Below are 16058 nucleotides of genomic sequence, written 5' to 3'. Positions count from 1 at the left end.
GGTCTCTTGCCCTGTTACAAAGTTTGGACAGTTTAACCAGCTCCTCACACCTAGCTCCTGACTTCATGGACATTAAGTATGGACTGAGCTGAGGTGATCAAATTCAATTCACTTTAGACACATTAGACTGGCAGGCTAACAGCAGTCACTGTAAACATCCCTGACTTTTTCTTAATAATACATTTAATCTTTCAAGACATCCTCTTTCACCTGTTCTCTGTCCTTTTTCAAATAAACATCTTAATCATCAGTTTATTTCTTTCTTTTAACATGGCATGCTGCTTCCATCACCCCATGAAAGATCAGTCCCCATCCTTTGAATCAAAACAATGATTCATGTCAGACTACTTTTTTTGCTGAAAGCTATAGATTTAATTATCTGACCACTCACATAAGAAATAGCCTACCTCCCCAGCCTAGCTGCTAGTCCTACATTGGAAACTGTTCAAAAACATGTCAGATGCTTAGTATAATATCTCAGACTCCTCAATGGCATTGCTAACCTGGGAAGCTGCACACATATTCTCAACTCACATTTGAAATACCCCTTTCTCATTTAAATACTGGGAAACTTGGAAGGCTTTAGACCATGAGTTTCCACTTGAGCATGAACAAACCTCTTTAATCAAAATTAAGTTATCTGTGCCTTGCAGACTCCTTTAAATATATTAAGGGCAAAGAAGAAAGATAGTGTGTTTGCCCCCTTCTCTTCCCCACCTCTTCTTACGTCTAATTGTTTTTGCAAGATTCAGAAGACCATCTGATCAGAAATATTTCCAACAGTTCAAATCTAAAAATCTTATTCTCTTAAGACAATAGTTCCATTATGGGACACTTATCTCTAAACTAAGGCTTTTACTGACATAATAAATGGACTGTCTTGCTGCAGTGCAGAATGTCAGTTTACTCAGAACTTTCAATGCAGAAATTCAGCATGATGCAGTCCCCCAGATAAAGCAGCACTTACCTTAATTGAAATTCTTTTTCTGATAGAGCTGAGGCATCAGTCAAATCAGCAGTGATTTGGGGGCAATCTAAGTTTTCAATCAACACCCTCCAGGTAGCTGCATACTGTACTGCCTTTTTCCGTTTGTGTTCAACTCCTCACTGTCTAAAAGAGAGAGAGATAGATAAGCTGAAATCCTCAGAGGTTCCCAGTGAGTGAGAGAAAGAGTACCAAAGCAATGTTTCTTAACATGAGATTCTCAGCAAACGTGCTCAGGTCTGGAAGATCCTGTAACTGCTGTGACAGGCTCCTGTCATGTCCCGGGAGCCGTGGGATGATCATTGACCTGATTAGCTCTGAACACTCCCCACACGCACAGAAAGCACAGAGAGGATTGGCGAGTTGCAAGGGAATTGGGAAAGGCACTAGGGCCACTTGGGAATCTTTTCTCTTTCAGACTAATGGATATGCTGCAGCTGAGGCTGTAATTTATGAGGAGGTTATGCACAATGTTAACTATCTAAGGACTTAAACAAATGTGCTTTTGCATGCTGTTTCTGAAGGTGCATCATCGTTCAACATAAGGTACGTCTGAGTAATTAGAGACTGATGTAACTGTTTTGTAATATGAGGCTCACTGTATATAATGTTCTGTAATCTTGGCGATAAAGTAGATTCATACACTTGCCTATGACCCGGGAAAACAGAGCTCAGTTCCAGCCTAGCATAAATTAAATGAGTTTGATGGACTTGTATTAGCCCTCAGATTTGCCTATGTTGAAAAAAAAAAAGCAGACTAGACATAGTAAATAATCATATTTGACAGCTTAAAAAAAAAAGGTTAAGAATGCTGAATTATCCTTTCATTACAGAAGGGCCCCTTCAAGGAAGTAAAGTGCAGAAAGGCACGTTCACTTCCACTAGAATAGTATAAGAAGCAAACATAATATAAAACAACTAAACTTTACAGGGCTTGATTTGCATCCCACACCACTGTAAATCAGGAAAAAGTCCTTGGACTTTAGTTAGTATTGGTTAAAAACAACCTGGTTTAGAGAGGAAGTGAGGGCAGCTATACAAAATATATATCTCTATATAACAAATGGAACAAAGAGGAGGATGATAGCAATGAATATAAATCAGAAGCTACGAATGATAGGAAATTGATAAGGGAAACAAAGGGACAGGAGAAATCTATGGCTAGCAGAGTAAAGGACACACACACATTAAAAAAAAAAGTTTTTAAAGTGTATTAGAAACAAAAAGAATCCTAACAGTGGAATCTGTCTATTACTAGATGGAAATGGTAGAATTATCAGTAATAATGCAGAAAAGGCAGAAGTGGTCAATAAATATGTCTGGTTTGCATTTGGGGGGAAAAAACAGATTATGCAGTCATGCATTATGCAGTTATGATGATAACACTTTCATCATTTCACTAGTACCAAAGGAGGATACTAAAGAGCAGCTACAAAAGTCAGACTTTTTAAAATCAGCAAATCCAAATACCTTGAATCCAAGAGTTTTAGAAGAACTGGCTGACAAGCTCATAGACCACTAATAATGTTTTTCAATACATCTTGGAACACTGAGGATGTTCCAAGAAAGCTAATGTTGTTCCAATATTCAAAAAGGGTCAACGGGATGACCTGGGTAAGTATAACCATGTCAGTCTGACATCAGTCCTGGGAAAGACAATGCAACAGCTCACGTGGGACTAGATTAATAAAGAATTAAAGAAGGGTAATACAAGTAATACCAATCAACATGGGTTTATGGAAATTAGATCCTGTCAAACTAACTAGATATCTTTTTTTGATGAGATTAGAAATTTGGTTGATAAAGGTAATAGTGTTGATATAATATACTTAGAGTTATGTAAGGTACTTGACTTAGTACCCCACAACATTTTGACTAAAAAACTAATCACATTAAATGGATTAAAATCTGTCTAACTGATAGGTCTCAAAATATAATTGTAAATTACACTATACTATTTAACATTTTTATCAATTACCTAGAAGAGAACATAAAATCATCACTGATAAAGTTTGCAGGTGACACAAGAATTCAGGGAGCGGTAAATAATGAAGAGGACAGGTCACTGACATAGAGCAATCTGGATAATACAATTTTTAATGTGGCTAATTGTAAATGTATGTAACTAGGAATAATGAATATAGGCTATAGTTACAGGATGGGGAATTATATCCTAAGAAGCAGTGATTCTGAAAAAGATTTTGGGATTGTAAGGGATAATCAGCGGAACATGTGGCCAAAAGGGCTAATGCAATCCTTGGATGCATAAATAGGGGAATCTTGATTTGGAGTAGACAGGTTATTTTACTTCTGTATTTGGCACTAGTGTGACTGCTTCTGGGATACTGTGTTCAGTTCTGGTGTCCAAAATTCAAGAAGGATGTTGATAAACAGGAGACAGTTCAGAGAAGAGCCACGGAAATGATTAAACAATTAGATGACAGACCTTATAGTGATAGACTCAAAGAGCTTAATCTATATAGCTGAACAAAGTGATGATTATGGAAAGACTTGATTACAGTCTATAAGTACCTGCATGGGGAATAAATATGTAATACTGGGCTCTCTGCATACAAAGGTATAATATGGTCTAATGTCTGGAAGTTGAAGCTAGACAAATTCTGACAGTAAATAATACAAACATTTTTAACAATGAAGCTAATTAACCACTGGAACAATTTACCAGTGGTCATGGTGGATTATCCATCATTGGCAATTTTAAAATCAAGATTGGATGGAATCATTTTCTGGAAGTTCTATGGCCTGTGTTATACAAGTGGTCAGAGTAGATGATCCCATTCATCTTCTGGCCTTGGAAATCTATGTATCTGTGAACATTTATGTTTTTTAATAGGTGGAAAACCAGTGTAAGGTGAATCAGGGCCATTATTGTATTGTTCTTAATACACAAAACTCGACTGGTATATTTAATAACACCAATTAAACAAAACTAGAATGCTGGACAGAAATTGCACAGATCGTGGTGGTCAGTCACTTTGTTTCAGATACGAGAACTTTCATGACCACAGTCACCTGCTATGTGCCTGACCCTCGGATGCCCTATGTGGCACTAGTCAACTAACACAATTTCCCCCTGGGTGTTATCTTTGGAAGCCCTTGCTCACTAAAAAGAGAGGAGTTCAAAGAACATCTTCATTGGCACTGGCTGCCTGTTGAGGGAACACCATGTGGAAATAACTCTATGGATAAAGGAGGTCAGTATCATTATCTGGTAAATGTAAGCCTGGAATAGGAATTAAGTGTTCTGGAAAACGGGTGCCCAGTGAAATGTTAAAATTTGAAACCACTAAAATATTTAAGTTAGTCATAATTAAAGACTGTGAGAAACTCCACTGGGACTTATTGTTAAGTTGGACAATTGGGCAGCCTAAATGTCATATGAAATTCATTGCTGACAAATGGAAAGCAATGCATATTAGAAGGGATAAATCTGAACCACTCATACAAATGGCTGAGATCTAATTTTTTTAGGGAGTCAGAGTACAGGTCACAAGACTGGAAGCCAGGAGATTTGGGTTCTATTCCTGCATCTGCCATTAACCTGGTATGTGGATAAGCTACTTCACCTTTCTCTGCCTCAGCCTCTGGTTTCTCATCTGTATTAAGGGAAGTGTAATGTATCCTTCTTTGTACTAACTTTGAGATTTATGCATGACAAGTACTGAAGAAATGCTAAGTAGTAGTAGCAGTAAACTAACTATAACCACTCAAAAAAAAGGTCCAATGGCAGCATTGTGAACAGCTCAATAAATTCATCTACTCGGTGCAGTTTTGTTCAAAAGAACAGACAATGTATTTGGATGTATAAAGAATGGTATGAAAAATAATAGTGAACATTTTCTAATGTCATTATATAAAACCTGTGGCACACCTTCACCTGAAACACAGGGTTCAGTTCTGGTCACCCATCACAAAAAAAACAAAAAAACAAAACCAACAACAGTAGAAATAGAGCCTGGGGACAAAAATAATCAGAAGAGAGGAAAGACTTCCACAGAAGCAGAGCGTATAAATATATAGCATAATAAATGGTATAGATTAAAAAAAAAGGGTATTCCTTTTTACCCTTCTTTGTACTACAAAAACAATGGGACATTCAATGAAATTAAAGGCAACAATTATAGAAAGAGAAAAGGATTTTTTTTTTTACAGAATCCATAATTAATCTTTGGAACTCATTGCCAAAAGGTATAATTGAGGCCAAGAATTTAGCAGAACTCAAAAAAAGGATTAGACATGTATATGACTAGTGAAAAATATTGATATTAGCATTAAAATATATGAAGGATATAAGACCATAACGTAAGAATGGCCATACTGAGTCAGACCAGTAGTCCATCTAGCCTGTTACCTGAAATTGGACCACCTAGTATGTTTAGGCAGGACTAATGACCCACAAGTTTGGCAGAAAGCAGCACCTTTATTATACTGATAGCTAAGCTCAAAAGAAGTAGGGGATCACTCTCACACTCCAATACTCATGCTTCTAAGACAGGCACGGCACTGGAGATGTCAGGATCCTTCAAGGTAAGTGTCCCGCAGTGCAGCCATGGATGGTGTGATGAAGGTAAGTCTTCCCAAGGCATGATAGAATGCAACGCGGTGAACCACTGGCCAGGCTGTCCAGGCAAAGGGCCTTCACGGGAGGTACAAGCTTGTGAGTGCACTCCTGAGCACATGGCCCCTTCCCCTTTTAAGGACCTGTGACTAGAGATGACTTGGCCGAGTCTGGCTGGTCACACTCCACCTCAGGCAGTGTCCATGCATTGGGTGTGTGATCGCTGCCTATTTAGAGTCCCAGACACCTTGTCTGCCTGGGAGCTCTTCTGATCTTCCAGCTGTTCAACCAGCCCATTCATTCCACAAGCATTCCAGGAGGGAGCTGGAGGGAGGGAAAGCCACTTCACTGGTATTCAAAGAGGGAGAGGAGACAAAATGGGGTGGGGGGAAGTGTAGCAGACCTTTTGAGCATACCCGTTATACAGACCATAGTCATATAGAGCATACAGATCACTGCTGCTCCTACAACATAGCCCAATATCCTGTCTTCCAACAGTGCTAGAGCCAGCTGCTTCAGAGGGAATGAACAGAGAAGGGCAATTATTGAGCAACCATCCCCTGCTGTACAATCCCCACTTCTGGCCATCAGAGGCTTAGGAACACTCGGAGCATTGCGTTGCATCCCTGACCATCTCAGCTACTAGCCGTTGCGGGACCTATTCTCCATGAAGTTATTTAATTCTTTTTTTAATCCAGTTATACTTTAGTCCTTCACAACATCCTGTGGTAACAACTTCCACAGTTTAACAGTGCACTGTGTGAAGAAGTACTTCCTTATATTTGTTTAAAACCTGCTGCCTATAAATTTCATGGGGTGACCCCTAGTTCTTGTGTTATGTGAAGTTAAATACCCTCATGCTTAAGGGTATAAGCCAATTATTAACAAAGAGGAGTTAGGGAAAAACAAATCCCCCTTTGGGCAAGTGATTCCATAATTCCTGATTACAAGATTTATTGCACTTTTTTCTGAAACATCTGATATTGGCCATAGTCAGAGGCAGAACGCCAGAGTGGCTGAACCACTGGTCTGGCTCAGTACGATAATTCCCTAATTCCCATTTCAGATACCCCATTGTTGACTTTTAGTAGCAACCAGGGCCAGCTCCAGGCACCAGCGAAGGAAGCAGGTGCCTGGGGTGACCACTAGGAAGGGGCGGTACTCCGTGCATTACTGGGGCGGCACGTCCGGGTCCTCAGCAGCAATTCAGCAGCGGGTCCTTCGTTCCCTCTCTTCCTTTTTCAGTGACACTTCGGTGGCAGCTCAATTGGGTTTTTCTTTTCTTTTTTTTTTCTTTGCCGCTTGGGGCGGCAAAAAAGCTGGAGTCGGCCCTGGTAGACACCATTATTGTCTTGGAAAATACCTTGGCCTGCTACTATGCTTTAGTACTTTGATTTATTAATAGTAAAGTTTCAAAGCAACCCAATATATCACTGTTCAGGTTACAGAACTCACAGTCAGAGGCTATTAGGTACTCATGTTTCATTAATAATTACTTTGATTATTATGGCTACAACATTTCATCAGATAAGTGGTAAATTTTGATGAATATCCTTAAGACAGACATTTGTTTGGATGGGAAGAGCAAATGTGATGTCAAAATAAATACAGCAATGATGGGCTGGCGTGGTGGGAGTGTACTGCACTTCCATTTGGGAAACCTATTTTTAATTTGCAGATGTCTCCTTCCTCCTCAGCTAAGAGGGGTGAGGAGTATGATGGAGGGGGCATACTAAACACTTGACAGGATACTGAAGGCCTCAGGCCATGCTTTCAGATGTTTAAGGAGCAACACAGATGGATTCCAAAGTGGGTATTGTCTAGTCCATCTTAGTAGAAGGATGGTGACCACGTGTCACCTAAAGGCGTGACCCAAGATAAAAGTAAAACAAACAAAACAAAACAATTTTAGTCAACAAGAGCTTTTCCTAAAGGGTTAATGTTAATCAGAAAATAAAAAGAAAATATGCTCTGGCTTGTACTTCAAGCCAGTCCTGTAACCCGTGGATGTGGAGCCCTCCCTTTTCAAGGTTATTCCTCTCATTTTATCTTCCAAGCAGCCATTCTTTTAGCCTTTCCCTGTGAAGGAGAGGGCAACTGTAAACTGGGATTAACATCTTGTTCACTTGGGCCTGCAACACCATGCTAAAGTGAAGTAACCTCAGGGCTTAATAGGAGAAATGGGGAGGGGGGACGGGGACTTTCACCTCCCCAGAGGAAAACATAACCATAACAAACCTATTTGATTTGTTGAAAATACTACCCAATAAACTGCCCAAGCATTACTGAAGACAAACAATCTTCATACTCTTAGGGAATTCAGCACCCAAACTTTTCCAGGAGAGTTGGGAGCAGCCTGGCTGGCTACCTGTCAGCAACACCTGAAAACTCCTCTTGCTGGTACTTTGGACTCAGGGACGAAGTGCCTAATCCTATTCATATTAACATCAACACAAAGCTCCAGTTGACTTCAATAGTACCGGATTAAGCCCCACAACCTCAGTGAGCATAAAACCACATAGCTGCATTGACATCAGTGGAGCTACACATTTTACTCTAGGTGAGGATCTGACCTTAGGACTGCGGCAACTTCTTATGAGATAGTACCATATATTCTGCTGGACTCCATATATCAGCACCCCTTACGTCCAAGCAAAGTTTTCTAGTTTTTGATGTAGCCCATTTTACAGCTCCTTTTCAAACTTCCTGGATTTCATGATGTACAACAACCATGGGAAGCTTCTTTTGTATCTAGCAGCACTGTCAGCATGAACATTCAGCACTTTAATTCATCTCCTTGTCCAACAAGCTGTTGAGGTTAAGTTAAAGTTGCCGAGTTGGAAGGGACCATCTGGCTTCTAGCCACACTCAGTTGAAACTGTTTGACTCATCCACTTTTCCCTGCTGGTAGCTATAGGAATCTTGTTAACTCCAAAACACACTTGTCTTTATCTGCCTACTGCCCCTGAACACAATCCAGGAACAATACTCACTAACATCCTTCTTTACCTCGGCCAGGCTTCTAAAGATAAGGGTAGTAGTACAAGCAATTGCTCCAAGACATATAAACGTATTTTATTTCATGAAATGCAGGACTTGAATTGAGCTGGCACATGTTTGCTAAGCAGGGTGATGTACTGAACCATACCAGTTCTGATGCCCTTGCTTTAATTCCCTGGGGGCTGGCCCACAATGTTGGAGACCTCCAGAGGGAAGAGACAGGCCAGGGGTTTTAGAAAAGTTCCAGGAGCTGCATGGAGAGAACACTTTGCAGATGCTAAAGCGTAAAACCTCAGGGTGGGACAGATCTCGAAGTGAAGCTGATGTTGGAAGGCAAATCGTGGCTGCAACATCCAGTGCTCCAGGTTGAGTCAGGTTTTGGAGCACAGTCAATGAGAGGACACTCAAGAGAAAAAGGGAAGCATTTAAGCAATAGGGAGTGAGGGGAAAAGAAGGATGGAGGGACTGGAGCAGGGGGAGCTGGAATAATTTGTATAGTCTGGGTGCTGAGAGCCATTGAACCAACTTGTAAACCCTGAAAACGATGGAAACCAGTTCAAAAAGTAGAAATGGGGAGAGAAGGACCCAATAAGAGAAAGAAAGGAGAGGGAGAGAAGGCGTCATCAGGAAAGGAAGGAGGAAAAAAAGACTGATGGGCAGAAGTATTGGGAGGCTGTAAAAGAGGAAAAGATGGAAGGAGAAGAGATAAGAATGGGACAGAAAAATATAGTAAGAAGGAGATACCCAAAAACGTCATCCCTGAAGAAAGAGAAAATGATGAAGATAAAAGTGGGAAACAAAACTTGAAAAAGAAAAACACACACTGTTATGAGTAGAAAGTATTGTGGGTGCGTGGGAAGGAGATTAATTATTCATGTAGTTACATTGCTTTTATGGTATTTCCTTGGCAGAAAATCAGGAGTAGAAAGGAGGAAGGGCTGGTGAATGTAGGAAACCTTTTGGTCAACTGAAGCTGGGAAGGAGCGCTGAGAACCTAAAGGCAGCAAATATTTTGTGTGGGGGATGGGGGAAGTGTATTACCAACATTCTTATTTCTCCAGGTCAGTCACAGAGGGTTTGGACAAACAACAATGGATACAATATAAACAAAAATAAAAATGAAGATCTCCCTATTGGGCTAGGGATAAAACCCTCCCTGGCTAATAGCACTTACTCCTTTTCAGACTAAAGTGGTTGCTATTGCCTTAGGTTCAATTTTATTTTTGTTATGGAAAACTCATCCACTGTGCATCATAAAAGATTTTTACAGTTCTGGTTCAAAGCATCAATTAAATGCCAGATAGTGACAAAACCAATACGAACAATGGATAATTATTTGACTATGTTACAAGCCTAGAGTACTACTTACAGCAGGATATTATAGAAGGCAGCTTTGGTGAAACATAGTATCCTCTTTTCTAGGGAGAGAAAGCCTTTTATACAGGAACTCACTGTTTGCCAGTGGAATGCACCCTCTGCAGGACAGGTGGATTGTTGTGTCTTATGAAGGGGCGGAGAGGAGGGAAATTTCTGGCAGGTAACTCACGTAAGAGAGATTTCTTGCTCCCTTGCATGAATGTGAAGTCCAAGTTGCAATTTACTCCTAGGATTCTCCTAGGCATTTTTATCGGTAAAGCCAGCTCTGCTACTTTCTGAGAATAATACATTAAATCAAACACATTTTAAGGGCCACATTTTCAGTCATAAACTATAATGCCAGTACATTTTTTCAGAGGATCATGTCTGGGGAAGGGAGAGCACCTCTCCCTGACTTAAGGGCAGGAATATTTCAGATATTGTTTGGTTTGTGTAAAGATTCAAACCACTACTGGATAACAGATTCAAAACCTCAAGTACAGCAAACTTCCAAACAAATAAATATTGTACAGTGGTGCTCCGTGGCAGTAGGTATTTTTCATCCTTCCAACCTTTTCTCACTTCCAACCCTCAACAATTTTCTTTTGTATCGTAAGGTGTCTTTTCTTCCCTCAGACTCATTTTATATAATCTCTCATCATTTATTTATTTTTTCCTCTAAAACCCTCGGCTGTCTTTTTTCAAGACACTTTTTTTTATCATTCTGGTATTTTCTTTTCCCATCTTGTTCACCTGTCTAATCTGCTTTCTGTCCGAATCTCTCCTCATCCCTTTTTTCTCCACCATTCTCCCTTCCTGCAATTTCCTCTGCCCCCATAAACACCCCTTAGTCTTTTACTCCCAAGGATTCTTTCCCCTGGTCTTTCTCTGTCTTGGGTGGAAGCTGTGTGGAGGAGAGGCAGGGGAGAGAACTGTGCAGCACTCATTCCACGGGTATGCAGCACCCCTTACTGAGGAAGAGGAGGAAGTTTGGCAAGATGCGTTCTCACTCCCTTGGCTCCTTTTCAGCACTCACTCAGCTCCTCTTCAGCAGGACCTAACCAACAGAAACTGGTAAATTTGTCCGTTGCTGAAATGGGCTGGACTTTTCTCTGTTAGTCTGACTGTAAAGCTCTATGCACCTGTATCTCTGTCTCCCCATTCAACCCATTAAAATTGATTTCTCTCTGAGAGCGACAATAGCTCTCCAGCTAGAAAGAGCAGCTTACTTCTGTATAGCAAGTAAACAGAGGAGACAGTATATCCTGTTGTGTTATTTTGTTTTGAATTACAGGGGACAAGGCAGATGAACTGATGGGTTGATGGGAACATTGGCCACAAGCTGAGTTGTCCATTAGCTTCTACACACCCTCTTAAAGCTTTGCAGTGGCTGGCCAGTATCTAGCTCACTTCCAGCTGTCAGAATACTCAATTGTAACATTGAGGGTGGTGCTGGAAAAGGAGATAAGGCAGAGATCTCCTTCTAAGCGGCCTAATAGTGCAGAATTTTCAGAGCCTTTAAGGAGACAGAATCCAGATGATTACAATATGATGGCCTCTGTGAGCCCCCATGCAAGCCATTACTTCTACAATGGCTACACCCCCTTCAAGAATGTAATAGGCTGTGGGACTCTCATCTTGGATTTTACAGCTCCCTTATGGTATCCTCTGATGTCAAGAAACCATGAAGTTATCAATCTGGGTAACTAAAGACAGCAACTGTTCAGTGATGCCTGAGTCTGTGTAGTTTTATTTTTGTTAATCTTGCTTATCTTCATCTCCCACATTAATCCCCCTAAATCTGTCCTGTTTCAAAAAGTGTCATCTAGAAGCACCCCACTAGGTAGCTGTTTATGCTGCTTTGATTAGGTTGTCTGTCCTCTCTCATCCTCCTGCATAAATCCCCAATCTGTTCCTGTAACTGATGCCTACCCCCATTATCCCCTACACTGGAAGGAGGGTCTTATACTGGAGGCACCAAGTGATCTTCAACAGAAGTAAATTCCAACCCAAACCCAGGTAGCTAAGCATTTGCCATCATTTGGTAATTAGACTAAGGGGTAAGAAGGTACCTAGAGATGAAAAATCTTTTTCCAATTTCTCCTCTCCACAAACATGGTTTCCAGTAGGACCTATACATTTATTAATAGACATGCCACATTGTGACAGGCCATTGCGTGGGTGCGAGCTAAGGGAGGCAGGGAATAGGCATGGAGTTTCCTTCACTTGTGAAGCCCATCAAAGGCCCTTAATTATAGGCAGCAGGTTTAAAAGAAACATAAGGAAGTGCTTCTTCACACAATGCATGGTTAACCTGTGGAACTCATTGCCATAGGGTGTTGTGAAGGCCAAACAAGTTAGGATAAGTTCATGGAGGATAGGTCCATTAATGGCTATTCGCCACAATGGTCAGGAATGCAACCCCAGTCTCTTAGTGTCCATAAACTTCTGACTGCCAGAAGCTAGGACTAGAAGGGAGGGGGTCGATCACTTGATAATTGACCTGTTCTGTTCATTCCCTTTGAAGCATCTGGCCACTGCCAACAGACAGGATACTGGCCTGGATGAACCATTGGTCTAACCCATTATGGGTGTTCTTATGTTCTGAAGGCCCTGTCACAGTTGCAGTCCCTTCACAGACTGCTTACCCTCAGTGTGCCTTTAAGGAGTGTACACAGAGGAAGCTGGCAAGGTATGTAGGACTTCAATCTCTGTCCACAATGGCCTGAGGAACAAGCTGCATCACCATAAGAGATGGTACAGGGCGTGCAGCCCTTCTTCATGTTGGGACTGCGTTTCCATGAGGCACAATCCCTCCCCAGTCTTCCTTCAGAGTGACATGGTTTCACTTCACCCAAGACCAGGGTGAGTAGATAAATACCACAATTTGGTTGTGCCTTATGGAATGCTCCAGCTGCAAAAAACAAATTATAATAATGATACCTTCTTCTGAACAAGCATTATCATTAAGTGATGATATCCAAATTGGGCCATTAGCCTCTCTTTCCCCTTGTCCTGGCCACTGAAGAATGAAAGATGCTTTAATTATAGCACTATGGAATTACCTCCAACGGGGGAGGGGGGGGGGGATAGAACATAGTCAGAATACAATGTACAGACTCAAGAATATTATTTTTAAATATGTATTCCCAGTATCTCTCACAGTTCCACTTGCATTTGGAATGAAGCACTACATTTAAAATACATATATGGGGACCAGATTAAAAACAAAAACTTTTACTCAAAGCCACATTTTAGAATGTATTGGCCTTGTTCCCCCCTTCACTGGGCCACATTTTTTCTCTCTTTGCTTTATAGATACTGCGTGGTATGAAATGAAATCTTCTAAGGACAGGATTCATATTATATTAAAAATTACAGATCAGGAATATAAGCTGTAATGTGTATATTAGCCTGAATAAACAATGTCACCCATACCATATAAGTACTGGTAGTGGTGCCTAGTGGCTGCACCGAGACTCAGATGACTTGGATTCTGTTCCCAGTTCAGTTACTCGCTACTGGATGGCATTGGGAAAGTCATTTCCTGCTCCATGCCTCAGTTTCCCCATCTGTAAAATGAGGATAATGATGCTGACCTCCTTTGTAAAATGCTTTAATATTTACTGATAAAAGCACTACGTAAAAGCTAGGTATTATTATTACTCATATTTTCCCATCTCCCAATGCGAGTATATTGTGCAGAGCTGCATTTAGCTAACATCCTGTGAAAATCACAGGGGTTTTTTTTTTGTTTGTTTTGTTTTTTTCTATTTTATTTTTAAAGAAAATTCACAGCAGTTTCATGGGTAAACTAGCACATTTCACTGAATAGGCACGGAATACAGTCAGTGAAAAGTCAAGGCTGAATTTCTTTGTATAAAACTCACCTCTGAATCCCACCTGAACTGCTGAGATTTTTCAAACAGCAGAGAGGCTGAAGCAGGCTTCCCCACGCCCGGTCACATACTCAGTGTGTTTCATTGTGCACAACAGCATCATACTGGAGGAGCAGTTTGAGGTTTCACATAAAACCGACAAGAAGCCCTCATGAACTGCTATCGTGTGCTTCAAGGTGCACTGTGCATGAGCCCAGTCTGTGTGGATGCCTGCTTCTGCCACCCTGTTGCAGGAAAAATTGAAGTATTGAAGAATTTCACAACTTCCATTCAGTCTGCAAAATTGCGATTTTCACAGGGCCCTAATCAGTCTGAATCAGTAGAAACCCCAGTATCACTTATTTCCCCCTCCTATTTAAGAGGACACTTTTGAGAATAATAATTACACTACTTGGCCTTTATCTAGTGTTTTTAATCTTTAAAGTGCTTTTCAAATACTAACTCACTAATTAATCTTCACAACCCCTCTTATTCCCATTTTACAGATGGGAAAGCTTTAGCAGAGAGGTTAAGTGACTTGCCTGAGGCCAAAAAGGGAATGGTGAAGGAAAGTAACAAAGGAAAATATGGATATAACTAATAAGAAGTGAAGGCAGATGGGACAATTATGGTGGTTTTTGGCCAATAGTCCTGCATCTCCAGTGAGGAGTTTAATTTATCACTGGAGGCCAGGCAGTGGCAACTGTACTATGTATTATGAAGTTGCTCAGTATTCCAAAGCCTGAACAAATAAAAAAAATGGAACTGACAAATTAAATGTATATTTAAAAAAAAGCACACTTCTGCAACATTTGTAAACAAAATGCTATCTGTTCTTAGGTATCAGCAGAATCTTAAAATACATCCTGAGCACAAAATTTAGGTCAGGAAGTTGGAAAAGTCCTTCTAATTTATTTGACATTCCATGTGACGTTGGGCTTCATTTCCTAGACATTGAATTAATTGAACACAAAAAGTACATAATATACTATGAAGACAACTTGTGCTATATGACTAGAACTTTTGTACCCAGATCCTGTCCCTCTTCAAGGGGTTCATCCAAAGTCACTGGGCTTTGGGTCAGATCTCAAGGCAGGTTGTGTGAAACCAAAGGCCTACAAAACAGTTTTCCAGAGGCAGAACCTCAAATAATAACCATTTAAAATTGCAGCTATTCCACTCAGATATTTTTTTCACAATCCACATTTCCCTTTAATTTAGACCATAGTGGGGTCTCCCTGCCTCCTAACTGATTGCCTCAAAAATCACTGGCTGCTCTACTAGAGAAACCCCAATTTAATAAGATGATTTTGAACTTATACCCCCAACACAGTTTGGATAAATGGGGTTGGATTATTGTATGAGAATGTAAGTTGAGCCAGTCAGAACATTTGTGGTCACTAGGGCACTGGCCTGAGGTGTGCGAGACACAGGTTCGAATTCCTGCTCTGCCTGGTTTGGCGTGCTATGGTGTGAAAATCTCCATTTGCTGATTCAGGCAGAGAAGGGATTTGAACCTCTGTCTCTCCAGGGCCCTAACCACCAAGACACATGAATCTTCTTGAAAAGTTCAGCTTCCAAAGATTTTGTTTTCATTCCAATGCAGAATGATAATACATTTTGAAATCTCAAAATTGGCCATGAAATTCAATTGTTGTCCTCTAGACAGCTCTAAGAGCAGGTAGCCATACCATGTTTATAGGATCTATTCATGTAGAGACCAGTTCTGCCACCCTCACTCATGTGATTTAGTACCTTGCTCTAGGAGAAGCCATATTAAAATGAATTGATTGTTCAATCTCTTTATCATGAAAGTTGAACGTACAAATGTAGAATTATGTTAAAAAAAACTGCATTAAAAACAAAACAATGTAAAATTTTAGATCCTGCAAGTCCACTTAGTCCTACTTCTTATTCAGCCGATCACTCAGACAAACAAGTTTGTTTACATTAGCAGGAGATAATGCTGCCCGCTTCTTGTTTACAATGTCATCTGAAAGTGAGAACAGGCGTTCTCGTGGCACTGTTGTAGCTGACAGCACAAGATGTTTATATACCAGATGCACTAAAGATTTGTATGTCCCTTCATGCTTCAACCACCATTCCAGGGAACATGCGACCATGCTGATGATGGGTTCTGCTTGATAACAATCCAAAGCAGTGCGGATCAGTGCATGTTCATTTTCATTATCTGAGTCAGATGCAATCAGCAGAAGGTTGGTTTTTGTTTTTTGGTGGTTCAGGTTCTGTAGTTTCCACA

The 16058-nt window shown here is 40.6% G+C and overlaps 1 protein-coding gene across 5 annotated transcripts in view; it reads right to left on the bottom strand.

Annotated features, from left to right (window-relative positions):
- Positions 1-16058, bottom strand: part of CDH12 (cadherin 12) — an 862602-nt gene that overhangs the window by 306906 nt on the left and 539638 nt on the right. For all 5 annotated transcript variants that reach the window (XM_075125425.1, XM_075125427.1, XM_075125428.1 and 2 more), the window contains one exon: positions 968-1111. The gene's annotated coding sequence lies outside the window, so the exon portion shown is untranslated. The remainder of the gene's footprint in view (positions 1-967; positions 1112-16058) is intronic.

This window comes from Caretta caretta, chromosome 2, assembly GCF_965140235.1.
Source record: "Caretta caretta isolate rCarCar2 chromosome 2, rCarCar1.hap1, whole genome shotgun sequence".
In the NCBI taxonomy this organism is placed as follows: domain Eukaryota; kingdom Metazoa; phylum Chordata; order Testudines; family Cheloniidae; genus Caretta; species Caretta caretta.
Note: the sequence above shows the minus strand (reverse complement) of the source record. Positions and strands in the feature narration are given on the sequence as shown.